Here is a 12,234-nt window from a genome sequence, read left to right on the forward strand (position 1 = left end):
CAAATTCAAATACAGAAATACTCATTATAAAAATTCAGAAAACAAAACATATTTTACATAGCTAACTAACTTCTTGTGAATCCAACTACGGTGTAAGATTTTAAAAATGCTTTACGGCGAAAGCATACCTTACGATTATTTGAGAACATAGCCCAGCAGACAAATCATTACAAACAGTAACCAGCCAAGTAGAAGAGTTAAACAAGTCAGAAATAGAGATAAAATTAATCCCTTACCTTTGATGATCTTCATATGGTTGCACTCAGCAGACATTCATTTACTCAATAAATGTTCCTTTTGTTCGAAAAAGTCTCTTTATATCCAAAAACCTCAGTTTTGTTTGCGTGTTTTCTTCAGTATTCCACAGGCTCAAACGCAGTCAAAACAGGAAGACAAAAAATCCTGATTGTATCCGTAAAGTTCATAGAAACATGTCAAACGATGTTTATATTCAATCCTCAGGTTGTTTTTAGTCTAAATAATTTATAATATTTCAACCAGACAATAACGTCGTCAATATAAAAGGTAAACAAGAAAGGCACTCTCTCGGTCTCGCGCAAGAAAAAGCTCTGTGACACTTTAGGGTCTACTCATTCAGACTGGTCTTACTTCCTCATTTTTTAGAGTACAAGCCTGAAACAATTTCTAAAGACTGTTGACATCTAGTGGAAGGCATAGAAACTGCAATTTGAGTCCTAAGTCAATGGATACTGTAATGGCATTGAATAGAAAACTACAAAATCAACAAAAAAAACTACTTCCTGAATGGATTTTCCTCAGGTTTTCACCTGCCAAATCAGTTCTGTTATACTCAGACACTATTTTAACACTTTTGGAATCTTTAGAGTGTTTTATATCCAAATATACCAATTATATGTATATCATATCTTCTGGGCCCGAGAAGCAGGCAGTTTAATTTGGGCAGGCATTTCATCCAAAATTCCGAATGCTGCCCCTTACCCTAGAGAAGTTAAGAGATGTGTCTTCTGCAATCGGATGCAAGCTAGAGCTGGAGAACAGAAGATGGCCGACCTTCCACAAGATCGGGTGTCACCGGGTGTTAGAGGTGATGCTTTGGAAGAATTTTTGGAAGAATTTTTTCAAGAAGGAGAGGTTAGCGCCGCACGGCCAGTGTGCTTGCTAATTCAAGAGGGAAATTGTTTGGATCCAGAACGAACTAAGACGGTACTGGACAATGGACCCCTTTACAACATTCTGATGGAAGATCAACAAAGATAAGGACCCAATTTGGGATGCTATTTAATATATCTGTCGAGCTGTGCTATCGCTACCGATTACTTGGAATCAATGCTGTTGTGTGTTAGCCATTGCAGTAAGCTAATATAACGATATATTGTGTTTTCGCTGTAAAACACTTAAAAAATCAGAAATATTGTCTGTATTCATTACATTACATTTAAGTCATTTAGCAGACGCTCTTATCCAGAGCGACTTACAAATTGGAAAGTTCATACATATTCATCCTGGTCCCCCCGTGGGAATTGAACCCACAACCCTGGCGTTGCAAGCACCATGCTCTACCAACTGAGCCACACGGGACCGTATTCACAAGATCTTTGTCTTTTATTTTGCTATACACCATATATTTTTCTGAAATGTTTTATGATGAGTAATTAGGTAGTTGACGTTGGTGTCTGTATTTACTCTGGCTACTCCCGTGCCATTTCTGACTGTAGCTATGATGGTAGCATCAATGTAAAACTGATTTATAGCACAAATATGCACATTTTTCGAACAAAATGTAGATTTATTGTGTAACATGTTATAGGACTGTCATCTGAGGAAGTTGTTTCTAGGTTTGTTTGGTTGGATCTTGGTTAGTTAGGTTGGCTTTGTGCATGCTACCTGTGCTGTGAAAAATGTCTGTCCACTTTTGTATTTGGTGGTGAGCTAACATAAATATATGTGGTGTTTTCTCTGTAAAACATTTAAAAAATCGGACACGTTGGCTGGATTAACAAGATGTTTATCTTTCAAATGCTGTATTGGACTTGTTAATGTGTGAAAGTTAAATATTTAAAAAAAAATAGATTTTGAATTTCGCGCCCTGCAATAGAGCTGGATGTTGTCATAAGTGTACCGATATCGGGACAGCCCGCCTAACAGGTTAAAGAAGAAGTTACAGGTCTGTGAGAGACAGAAATCTTGCTTGTTTGTAGGTGACCAAATACTTATTTTCCACCATAATTTGCAAATAAATTCATAAAAAATCGTACAATGTGATTTTCCGGATTTTTTTTTCTCGTTTTGTCTGTCATAGTTGAAGTGTACCTATGATGAAAATTACAGCCCTCTCATCTTTTTAACTGGGAGAACTTGCACAATTGGTGGCTGACTAAATACTCTTTTGCCCCACTGTATATTATAAAATAAATAAATAAAAGGACATCACCACACATTTTATCTGAAGAAACAAAGTAAAACAAAATCACAATGAATTGAGTTTCAAAACTTTAGTACCTGAAATAAGGTCAGAAGTTACATAAACCTACGATAATTGTTAGAATGTAAATCTATATTCAAACCAATATCTTCAGGACTTAATTTATTAAATCTCATTTTTGCTTTGGAGAACATGTCACGATAGATGCACAATGTATGTTAGAAGGTTGCTCCCTACTGGGTAAATGTAATAATCCATTCTGTTAGGGCTAGGTGTCCCGCTAGCGGGGCCAAAGTCGTCAACATCCGGTGAAATTGGAGGGTGTGCAATTCAAATAAAAAAAATCGTAATATTAAACATTCATGAAAATACAAGTGTCTAACATCATTCAAAAGCCTGAAACCTTGTATAAAGACTGACATCTAGTGGAAGCCATAGGTACTGCATTCTGGGAGACAGAAATACACATGAGCAATAGCTTTGCATTGGAGGAGACTTGGAGCTAGAAATGTGTATATTCGCCTGCCATATCAATTCTGTTATACTCACAGACATTAAAGTGTTTTCTAACCAATGCTACCAATTAAATGTATATCCTAGCTTCTGGGCCTGAGTAACAGGCAGTTTACTTTGGGCATGTCAGACAGGCGGAAATTCAGGAAACTAGGCCCTATTCCAGAGTTAAGATAACTTTTTAACTCCAAGAACAAGATCCCTCCTGGAGGGAAATTCTTCTGGAATGCATATAATTACTGAAATTTAAAAGAAGAAAGCTTGGTTGCTCCCTCATACATTTTGTATGTCAAAAGTAAAAGAAATTCACTTTAAAATCTAGCACAAAATAAACTATTTTTTAATATGTAACTTTCACACATTAACAAGTCCAATACAGCAAATGAAAGATAAACATCTTGTTAATCTACCCATGTCCGATTAAAAAAAATAAAAAATAAAAATAAAAAATAAAATAATGCTTTACAGCGAAAACACAACATATGATTATGTTAGATCACCGCCAAGTCCAAAAAACACACAGCCATTTTCCCAGCCAAAGATAGGAGTCACAAAAAGCAGAAAGAGATAAAATGAATCACTAACCTTTGATCTTCATCAGATGACACTCATAGGACATCATGTTACACAATACATGTATGTGTTGTTCGATAATGTGCATATTTATATAAAAAACGGGGTCCATTGTCCAGTACAGTCTTTAGTTGGGTTCCAGAACGAACTATTTCCCTCTTGGGTTAGCAAGCACAATGGCCGTGCGGCGCTAATCTCTCTTTCTTCAAAAAATTCTTCCGTCGCATCACGTCTAAAGTCCAGAATAAATTGCAATAATATAATTAAAGTATATTGAAAAAACATACTTTAGGATGATTTTGTGACATGTATCAAATAATATCGTAGCCAGAGGTCATATTCACCTTTAACGAGCGTATTCCAGGAGCCGAGTCCAGGTTCTACCTCACGCCCAGAAAAAAAATTAAACTGCGCAGGTCTCACTAGAAGATGTTGTGTTCAGTCCCTGGAAGAGATATTCGACTGCTTTTTTCTCTCACTTCCGCATTACACCCAGATGAAGGCGTGTGACGTGTTTCTACGGTCCTAAGTGACATGACCTTTTATAGACAAGGTCTTAAAGAGAGACATTGCATTTTGGAAATCTCAATTCTGGATAGGAAATGGGCTGTAAAAATAGTTCTGTTCAACTTAGAGAAATAATTCAAACGTTTTTAGAAACTATAGACTGTTTTCTATCCAATAGTAGTAAATATATGCATATTGTAAGATCAAAAATTTCTTAAGAGGCCGTTTGAAAATGTGCGCATATTTTCCAGTTTTTTCAATATTCACCCTGCAGCCAGAAGAGGTTTTAAGAGGCTCCTCTGTCCTCCACTCGTTACCTGTATTAATGGCACCTGTTTGAACTTGTTATCAGTATATAAGACACCTGTCCACACACTCCAAACTCCACTATGGCCAAGACCAAAGACCTGTCAAAGGACACCAGAAACAAAATTGTAGACCTGCACCAGGCTGGGAAGACTGAATCTGCAATAGGTAAGCAAAGCAGCTTGGTTTGAAGAAATCAACTGTGGGAGCAATTATTAGGAAATGGAAGACATACAAGACCACTGATAATCTCCCTCGATCTGGGGCTCCACGCAAGATCTCACCCCGTGGGGTCAAAATGATCACAAGAACGGTGAGCAAAAATCCCAGAACCACACAGGGGGACCTAGTGAATGACCTGCAGAGAGCTGGGACCAAAGTAACAAAGCCTACCATCAGTAACACACTACGCCGCCAGGGACTCAAATCCTGCAGTGCCAGACGTGTCCCCCTGCTTAAGCCAGTACATGTCCAGGCCCGTCTGAAGTTTGCTAGAGAGCATTTGGATGATCCCGAAGAAGATTGGGAGAATGTCATATGGTCAGATGAAACCAAAATAGAACTTTTTGGTAAACTCACCTCGTCGTGTTTGGAGGACAAAGAATGCTGAGTTGCATCCAAAGAACACCATACCTACAGTGAAGCATGGGGGTGGAAACATCATGCTTTGGGGCTGTTTTTCTGCAAAGGGACCAGGAGGACTGATCCGTGTAAAGGAAAGAATGAATGGGGCCATGTATCGTGAGATTGAGTGAAAACCTCCTTCCATCAGCAAGGGCATTGAAGATGAAACATGGCTGGGTCTTTCAGCATGACAATGATCCCAAACACACTGCTCGGGCAACGAAGGAGTGGCTTCGTAAGAAGCATTTCAAGGTCCTGGAGTGGCCTAGCCAGTCTCCAGATCTCAACCCCATAAATCTTTGGAGGGAGTTGAAAGTCCGTGTTGCCCAGCAACAGCCCCAAAACATCACTGCTCTAGAGGAGATCTGCATGGAGGAATGGGCCAAAATACCAGCAACAGTGTGTGAAAACCTTCTGAAGACTTACAGAAAACGTTTAACCTCTGTCATTGCCAACAAAGGGTATATAACAAAGTATTGAGATAAACTTTTGTTATTGACCAAATACTTATTTTCCACCATAATTTGCAAATAAATTAATAAAAATCCTACAATGTGATTTTCTGGAATTTTTTTCTCATTTTGTCTGTCATCGTTGAAGTGTACCTATGATGAAAAATACAGCCCTTTAAGTGGGAGAACTTGCACAATTGGTGGCTGACTAAATATTTTTGTCCCACTGTATACCATTGATTTAGTGAAGGCAGAGGCAGTTGGTAATGGCTAGAAGGGATCCAGCGTGTGTCCAGTTAACGTCAGATTTGATTTATCGTAGCAGGTTAGGAGATTACACTGCTGGTTTGCCATGCGTACTGAATACGGTGCTCGATTTAAAGACACAATCATTTGATTTCTTGCTGTCTGTCATTGATTTTTGAATAATCTGATTTATCTGAATCTAACATGATCTTATCCCATTCAAATTCAATGCATATTGTTTTTGCACAGGGAAATAAATGGAACAGCCAAATAGCAATCATTATTTTAATCCAATCAGGTTTATTATGCAAAACAACACATTATAAAGACAATTTGAGACACATTTAAAAACATCTTTCAATAATCGGTAGTAGGTACCAGGCACACCGGTTTGAGTGTCACGAACTGCAACTCTGTTAGTTAGTCGTGTGTATCAAGAAAGGTCTAACACCCAAAGGACAAAACTGTGGGAAGCATTGGAGTCAACATGTGCCAGCATTCCTGTGGAACGCTTTCGACACATTGTAGAGTCCATGCCCCAAAGAATTGAGGCTGTTCTGAGGGCAAAAGGGGGTGCAACTCAGTACTAGGAAGGTGTCCTTAATGTTTTCTACACTCAGTGTGTCTGCAGAGGTTACAGAAGATTGAAACGCTAAAAGTGTCCCATTTTTCTTCTGACTTCACTCAAATAAATACTACAAGACAAAATTAACAGGATATAATACGTCAAGAATCAGACTGCTGCAATGGATAATTGCCGTTTTAAGGACTCATGACTAATTCTGCTGTTTGTATATACATACAAAATGTTTCCACCATTGTTAACTATGGCCGAAAAGAGCTTCTGGACATCAGAACAGCGATCACTAACCTCGAATTTGGATGAAGATTTCAAGGAGCCGGCGGCGCAGGACATACCACTCACTCTGATCCCAGAGACTCATAAAAGGAAAAGACTGCCTGAGAGGCCGAAGTGCGGTCACCCTGGAGAAAATACTTTGGCAAAAAAATAATCCGCCTCTACCCTCCGTTCTATTAACAAACGTACAATCACTGGAGAACAAACTGGACGAGCTCTGTTAGACTATCCTATCAATCTCAAATGGAGCTCATCCAGTTTATTCTCTAGTGATTGGTAGGATAGTCTATACCCCATAATGCTTTGTCATTATGGGGCATTGTGTGTAGATTGAGGGAAAAATGAAATCATAATTAATTTTAGAAGGCTGTAACGTAACAAAATGTGAAAAAAGTCAAGGGGTCTGAAACCTTCCCGAATACACTGTACAGATTCTCTATACCAGGGGTGTCAAACTCATTTTCACCGAGGGCCACATCAGCATAATGGCTGTCCTCAAAGGGCCAGATGTAACTTATAAATGTAATCGAATGTAATGTAAAATAAATGTAACTCCTCAATGTTAAATAACTCATTATTTATTATAACGTATTCAAGTGACAATTAGTTGCATAGAAAATATATGTTTGCTTGTAGCTCTAACATAAATCCTTTTAAATTTTGTCAGCTTATGAAAACCCACATAACTCCAGGATCAAACTGTCCAAGTGAAGAAAGAAAAATAACATAAAACTGAGCTGCAAAGAACATGTATGACACATGTAGCATTTTACAAAAAAAGGCTGCACACAGCCTTGCACCCAACTGATGGTTTGATGACAACAATGTCTGCATACACACATAAACCTGCAAACATTAAATAATTACTACAGCAGCTACACATAAATAATATGTAATCAACTAAAAATACCAAAATAAAGGTTGACTCAGTTCACAACTATATTGGTCAAGTTTTTCGGTTAGTCTTTGATGAGGAGATGCTGCCTGTCCTTGAACACACCAAGTGGATTCTCTCTTTACTATCGATTGATCATGTTCTGAAAATGATAAAGACAAAACAAAATGCAAGCGCAATCATTAAATTGCACACAGTTTAACTGTTCTTCTTCTTGGTTGAATTACATTTTATTATATTTTAATTAAGTTTAAAAACAAATGCTTGCCTGTGTTTTCTGACCAGATGTCTGACACCGTTTTCCCGTTACCAGTGTGTCAATGTCTGGTTTTAGGTCCTGTGCTGAGGCAATGCGTAGAACAGCATGGAGGTTGTCATCCGTGAGGCGTGATCTGTGCTTGTTTTTGTTCAGATTCATTATGGAAAAAAACTGTTCGCACAGATAAGTGCTCCCAAACATGGACAGAACACGGGCAGCATGAAGTCGAAGCTGTGGCATCAAACCAGGAGGCAGCAGACGGTAAAAGTCCTGGATTGTAGCATCCTGAAACTTTGCTCTCAGGCCACTGTCGCTTTGAAGCTCAATTAGCTCCATCTGAAGGTGTTGGGGTGCAGTGCAGACATCGGTGGTGAAAGGATTGGCAAAGATGTCAAAGCCAGACTGTTGTGCTCTGAAGTCAGAGAAGCGCCGATCAAACTCAGTCTTTAACCAGCTCAGTTTGGTAGCCAACTGAGCACATGAAAAAGTCTCGGGAAATGAGGCTGACATGCTCTGACAAACAGGAAAGTGAACAAGATTGTCCTGTTTCACTTGCTACATCCATAAGTCCAATTTACGCTGGAAAGCCGTGATCATGTCGGACATCTGCGTGATGACTTGTTTGCGTCCCTGCAGCTTCTGATTCAGCTGGGCGAGATGGTCGGTTATGTCACACAACACAGCAAAGTCACACATCCACTTTGGATCTGATAGTTCAGACATGAGTTTTCCTTTACTCTGCATAAAAAGAGCAATGTCTTTCCTGAGCTCGAAAAATCGCTTGAGGACTTTGCTTCTACTCAGCCACCGCACTTCTGTATGGTACAGCACATCCCCGTGTTCCGAGCCCATCTCCAGCAAAAACTGCTGGAACTGACGGTGATTCAGGCCACACGCCCGAATGAAGTTCACTGTTTTCATGACTGTGGTCACAATGTCCTCCATCCCCAGCACCTTCCCACACAAAGCTTCTTGATGGATAATGCAATGATACGTTATCAAAGGCGTGTGACAGTTCATTTTTTGCATTTTCCCCTTCATTAGTCCAACCAAGCCCACTTTTCCTCCACACATTGCCGGTACACCGTCTGTAGTTAATCCTACCAAGTTTTCCCACTGCAATGTATTTTTACTTACGGACTTCTCTACCGCATCAAAAATGTTCTGTCCCGTTGTGGTCCCATGCAATGCAGCCACATCCAACAGCTCCTCAGTGATAGAGAGGTCCGACTTTACGCCTCTAATAAAAATTGATAACTGCGCTGTGTCCGTGTTATCTGTGCTTTCATCAACAGCTAATGAAAAAGCTGTGTAGCTGCGTGTCTCCTCGGTCAGCTGTGTTGTAAGATTTTCTGCTAGTTCCTTCACTCGGTCGGCGATGGTGTTTCTTGATAAACTGACATTTTCAAAAGTCTGTAACTGGTCGGGACACACCTGCTCACAGACCTTCAGCATGCACTGCTTCAAAAACTTGTTGCTTTTCTTGAAGGCTAGCTTTAGCGTACTTAGCTCCGTGTTTTGGTGTCAAAATGTCGACGCAGATTGTACTCTTTGACAACTGACACCGCCTCGTAACACAAAAGACATACCGGTCTTTCTCCTTGAAGCACAAACAAGTATTCGCCTTCCCATCTTTCTTGAAACAGTCTTCCGTCTGCATCAACTTTTCTCTTTCTGGACATTTTGGGATCATTATTTATATCTCAATTCCACTCGTTGGCATGGACACTGCCGTGGCTAGCGTAGTCGAAAGGCATTGTGGGAATGTAGTTTTTGGTCAAAGCACGCTCTTAATTTATTTTTTGGTATTTATTTTTAGACACTCAACTTTTAAGCTCTCGCGGGCCACATAAAATGACCTGGCGGGCCACATCTGGCCCGCGGGCCTTGAGTTTGACACATGTGCTCTATACTGTGGAGCTGTCTAAAACACACAGTACCCTGCAACAGATTCTCTATACACGTTTTACTTTCTTAGTGTTAGTTTGCTGGTCTGTGGAGCAAACAAAGACGCACACACACAGGAATGCAGGAGAGAGAAGCTATGAACAGCAGCTATGAACAGCAGACATGAACGTGACTGTGGTCTTTGTTCCAAGCAGAACATCGGGCGGATAGACAGACATTTCAAAGTCGCCCATGCACTTACGTCTGGTACTATCGAATGGAGCACGCTATGTGTGACGTAGAAGTCCGTCACTGGCCGCGGGCAGCATTTGGTACTTTAACGCACGTACACATTCATCACTCCTCCCTGCTCCGTTATCAGATAAGTTAACAATGTGGGTCGACACACAAATTAACTTCTATCTTAGTACATACATTTCACACTTACGTCAGTAACCGGTTATGGTATAAAGAAAAAACAGACAAGTGTTCATATTTAATATGAGCAATATTTATTATACTTATCGATGTTACGGATGAGCGTGTTGTTTGTTTGTTCTGTTCCTCTCTCTCCTCATCTCTGTAGCTTCCGGGTATGCTGGATAAGGACCCGAGCTAAGGGAATGGGGCTGACTTTATAGTGCCTGTCCCAAATGGCTCATTAATGTAAATGGACATATTGAAAGACACTATGCACTATGTTAATAGTGATGTCATTTTGTAAATGTTATATTGTGATATTGTTTCATAAAAAAATGTGTTGCAATGTATATACTTTAGCATGTTTAGTTGAATGGAAAATGTAGGTTTGAATAGGTAATTGCTTAATTAATTTGTGTTAATTGTTCTGAGGGGAGGGGCTAGCCCTACAAAAGGAGCCTCTTTCAGTTCATGGAGGCATTTTGGATTGAGCTGTGGATGGGGCAGCATTGTTTTTTAGCTTTTTAATTATCTCCCTTTTCTCCCTCATCGCTACAACTCCCGTACGTAGCCACGCGTCCTCCGAAGCACAACCCAACCAAGCCGCACTGCTTCTTGACACAGCGCGCCTCCAACCCGGAAGCCAGTCGCACCAATGTGTCGGAGGAAACACCGTGCACCTGGCTCCCTTGGTTAGCGCACACTGGGCCCAGCCCGCCACAGGAGTCGCTGGAGCGCGATGAGACAAGGATATCCCTACCGGCCAAACCCTCCCTAACCCGGACAACGCTAGCCCAATTGTGGGTCGCCCCACGGACCTCCCGGTCGCGGCCGGCTGCGACAGAGCCTGGGCGCGATGCAGTGCCCTAGACCACTGCGCCACCCGGGAGGCCCTATCTTTTTATTTTGATGGAGGTTAGGTTTTCCAGTTTAGCCTTCTGGCCTACTCTACGTGACACTATGCTAGCGAGCAGGCATTCGACTGACAGACAGCAGCCCGAATCAGGGCAGTACATGCAGCGGAATGATGGTGGTGGAATGCGTCTGGAGCCCAGGGAGAACCATGGGACTTTGCCAGGGGTTTACAGTGAGCGGTCAGCGGAGCAACAGCTGGTGGACGAGGGTGAGCAGTCGGCGGTGGGGCAGCCAACCAGCCTGAGTGAAACGCGGTCAGAACCGAGGGAGCAAGGCTGCGTCGGGTGGTCTTCAACAGATAGCGAGAGTGGTGAGGTTGACGGTGAGTCTTCCACTATTGAAGATCGGGGGCCTACCCGGAAGCGAGTAGGAAAAAAATATCAGTCTGACCGTAAATTAATGCTTCATTCTGGGTAAAAACCCTTAAATGAAACGTATTGACAATAGTCTATGATTAGGCAACCCTTGTGAACCGGTAGATACAAGAAAAAAAAAAAACGGTTTTAAAGTTGTTTCTTTCATCACATTCCCAATTGGTCAGAAGTTTACATGGACTCAACTAGAATGGGGTTGTAATGTAACAAAGGTTACATTACAACGTTAACTTCTCTGGGATATGTGGGCGGTAGCGTCTCACTTGGCCAAAAGCCAGAAAATGTAACGTGCCAAATTCAAATATATTACTATAAAAATCTGTCTAATGGAATCACACATGAAAGACACCAAATTAAAGCTACACATGTTGTGAATCCAGCCAACATGTCTAATTTCAAAAAGGATCTACGGGGAAAGCACACCAAACAATTATGTTATCTCAATACATAGCCACAGAAAAACACAGCTATTTTCCCAGCAAAAGATAGTAGCACAAAAAGCAGAAATAGAGATAAAATTAATCACTAACCTTTGATGATATTCATCAGATGACATTCATAGGACATCATGTTACACAATAAAAGTATGTTTTGTTCGATAATGTGCATATCTATATCCACAAATCTCGGTTTACATTGGCGCCATGTTCAGCAATGCCTCCAATATCCGGAGAAATTGCAGAGCCATGTCAAATAACAGAAATACTCATCATAAACTTTGATGAAAGATACATGTTTTAGATAGAATTAAAGATAAACTTATTCTTAATGCAACCGCTGTGTCAGATTTCAAAATAACTTTACGGAAAAAAAGCACACCATGCAATAATCTGAGACGGCTCTCAAAAATAACAACATTTCTCCGCCATGTTGGGGTCAACAGATATACGAAATTACATCATAAATATTCCCTTACCTTTGATCATCTTCATCAGAATGCACTCCCAGGAATCCTAGTTCCACAATAAACCGTTGTTTTGTTCGATAATGTCCATTACTT

The sequence above is a fragment of the Salvelinus fontinalis genome, chromosome 16, assembly GCF_029448725.1.
Source record: "Salvelinus fontinalis isolate EN_2023a chromosome 16, ASM2944872v1, whole genome shotgun sequence".
NCBI classification, from domain to species: domain Eukaryota; kingdom Metazoa; phylum Chordata; class Actinopteri; order Salmoniformes; family Salmonidae; genus Salvelinus; species Salvelinus fontinalis.